This window comes from Gavialis gangeticus, unplaced genomic scaffold (assembly GCF_001723915.1).
Source record: "Gavialis gangeticus isolate Ggan-Ray unplaced genomic scaffold, GavGan_comp1, whole genome shotgun sequence".
Taxonomy (NCBI): domain Eukaryota; kingdom Metazoa; phylum Chordata; order Crocodylia; family Gavialidae; genus Gavialis; species Gavialis gangeticus.
Window position 1 is genome coordinate 58,151,142 of NW_017729004.1, and position 3,090 is coordinate 58,154,231.

General features: G+C 40.9%; 1 protein-coding gene and 1 long non-coding RNA gene across 3 annotated transcripts in view; one reads left to right on the top strand and one right to left on the bottom strand.

Moving 5' to 3' along the window:
• The window catches only part of LOC109291424, a 27,073-nt gene extending 25,105 nt beyond the window's left edge, over positions 1–1,968 (bottom strand). Inside the window, exon 1 of one of the 2 annotated variants that reach the window (XR_002095842.1) lies at positions 1,753–1,968. This is a non-coding gene — a long non-coding RNA (uncharacterized LOC109291424). Of the gene's footprint in view, positions 1–1,748 lie in introns of both variants that reach the window. The other variant, XR_002095841.1, reaches the window with a different exon arrangement.
• Positions 1–3,090, top strand: part of PPP1R9A (protein phosphatase 1 regulatory subunit 9A) — a 350,009-nt gene that overhangs the window by 117,757 nt on the left and 229,162 nt on the right. The window lies entirely within an intron of this gene.

Here is a 3,090-nt window from a genome sequence, read left to right on the forward strand (position 1 = left end):
AGGAATAGGCTGCAACCAGACCTAGACAGGTTACAGGGGTGGGTGGATGAGAACAGGATTCAACACTGACAAATGCAAGGTGCTGCACCTGGGGAGGAAGAACCAGCAGCATACCTGCAGGCTGGGGAACTCCCTTCTCATCAGTGCAGAGGCAGAAAAGGATCTTGGAGTCATCATTGATGCCAAGATGAACATGGGCCGGCAGTGTGGGGACGCGGTCAGGAAGGCCAACCGCACCTTGTCATGCATCCACAGATGCATCTCAGGCAGGTCCAAGGAGGTGATCCTCCCCCTCTATGCGGCACTGGTCAGGCTGCAGCTACAATACTGCATCCAGTTCTGGGCGCCACACTTCAAGAGGGATGTGGATAAAATGGAGAGGGTCCAGAGGAGTGCTACCCGCATGATCAGGGGGCAGCAGGGCAGGCCCTACGAGGAGAGGCTATGGGACCTGAACCTGTTCAGCCTCCACAAGAGAAGGCTGAGGGGGGATCTAGTGGCTATGAACAAACTAGTCAAAGGGGACTAGCAGGCTTTGGGGGAGTCCCTGTTCCCCTGAGCACTACCACGAGTGACTAGAAATAACAGTCACAAGCTGGCAGAGGGTAGATTCAGACTAGACATCAGGAGGTGCTACTTCACTGTCAGGGCGGCTAGGATCTGGAACCAACTTCCAAGCGAAGTGGTGCTGGCTCCTACCCTGGGGGTCTTTAAAAGGAGGCTAGATGAACACCTTGCTGGGGTCTTTTGACCCCAGTACTTTTTCCTGCCATGGCAGGGGGTCGGACTTGATGTTCCCTTCCAACCCTCCCAGCTATGAAATTATTAAACACCACACCATTGACTATCTCATGAATATGTTCCCAAATATATATTTAGCTGTTAAATCTTACAAATGCTGTGATAGATCCATTAATAGCTATTAGCCGAACAGTCAGGGATGTATATTATGGCATCTTTTAACCAATTACACTAGATGCCTGTGAGGGTATGACAGGTGATACTTCACTCTAGATATGCCCTGTTCATATGCTCTTCCTCTAAAGCATCGATTACTGCCATTGTCAGAGACAGGATACTGGGTTAGATGGACCATTGGGTGGCCCAGTATGGAAATTTTTATGTTTTTATGAAGAATCATAATGGTGCTATGAGATTAGGCAGTCTTACTTTAATGAATTCCTTAAAACATATATGTGATAAAGGTGTGTGTGTGTACATTTGAGAGAGAGAATAACAGACATATTTAAATATTCCCAAATGTCCATTGAACAGTTATGAGTGCAGTGTTAAAGCTACAGTCGTTCCCTGGTAGTTATAGTGAAGTACTGATTTAATTTTGCCAAAGGAAAGATTACATGGGAAATAAGGGAGAGCATGTTTTGCCTACTCAGATTTTTCATGGAGGAATGTAAGAAACATTAGGTATTTAAACTTCAAAGCTGTGTTTTCTAATGTTATAAATTTGCCTTTTGATGGCAGAACAGAGTATTAAGTACCTTTGATATCCTGCCAGAATGATATTTTAGCAGAAAAAAGAGAGGTTTTAAAGAATCTGTGAAAACCCACATAAACCATTTTAAACCAGTACCTTCTACTGATTTGCCAGCAGAAATAAATTAATAAACATTATTTCAAGATAATTGAAATAAATATATACTTCATAGTATTAATGAAGAATAAAACAGAACAATCCTCTGTTGTTTTAGTCTTGTAGAGGAATTTAAAAATGTAATAAAATTGCATACCTACTCATTTCATCCTTTGGAAAAAAATGGAAAATAGAAAAGCTATTGGTTGTGTTGTTCAAATTAGAAATGCATGTTTAAGATCCCATGTTTCTATTTGCTGTTGAAAGTGATGAGATTGCAATGTCTGTTTCTCTCGATGCTGCAGCTTTTCTGTGTGGGTCAGACAGGCAAAATGGTTGCTCCAAACCAGCATGAACCCAGTTGTTCAAAAGTCATTTGACTTTTGAAGGCTGGGCCTTCAGATAATGCTGTTCATTTGGCTGTTTAATCATTCATGGTATTGTTTTCAATAGTGATTTTGTATCCAAGTTACTAAATGACTTTTAACACAATGGATTACTTGTTTTCTTGTATGCTTATGACAGGATGTGAAATGCAAACCTTTTAAAAGTAACCTGTAACTTTCACACTGCATGATTGTCACAATATTTTTACTTATCAATGTTTACTTGATGATAGCATCAAGTAAAAGGTAACAATATTTATCTGGATGTTTATAGACGTTTAATTTGTGTGATGCTTATAATTGCGAAGAAGTACAACATTTAAATTGGTGTATTTAGCGTTCAGATTGTGCCTTTAAGGAAGAGCCTCAGGAAAGGAGTAGTGTGGAGCTTCATTGTCTTGAGGGGGAATATGAGGAGATATATGCCTCCTGAATTTAATTCCACAATGTTCATGGAAGTGTTTCTGCTCCTAGACCCTTATGGAATACTGCCTTCCATTCCACCTGCTCCTCATTAGCACACCAGTCCCACTCCACAAGCCACTGTGCGGGGGTATAGGAGAGTAGTCCTGCTATTTTCATATACCTTATGAGATGATTTGTGTCACTGGACAAACAGAGAAAGGAGCCCTTATGCTTCCTGGAGTTGAGTTCCTTAATTGCAGCTATGCTTTGCCTTTACACAGGCTGTGTAAAGTGGTGGGAAAAGTTCCTTGCACCCTTCCTTCACATTGTGCACCTGCTCACAATTTACGTGAAATCTGGCCCTGGATCAGATTGTAAAGGGAGTCCAGATTAATTGACAATACTGTGTTTGTTTTAGAATTAAAAAAACCCACTTGTTTTGTCTGCATATTTGACATAGAATTAAAAGTACCATTCAATTCCTTTGCCCCTTTTAGTTGACTCTTTTTAGCTTGTTCTCAGAATTTCTACCTGCCAAACTATATTATTTCAACTTTCATCTTCCTTTTCACCTTTCACATATCCCTTAGGGTACAACTAAAACCCTTCCCTCAGCAGTGACTGTCAAAACTAAAAGCTCCCTCACCAAAATTTATTTCTGCATCTTTTATTTCACAGGGTTTCAAGGCTTTCAACACCCTATTTTCA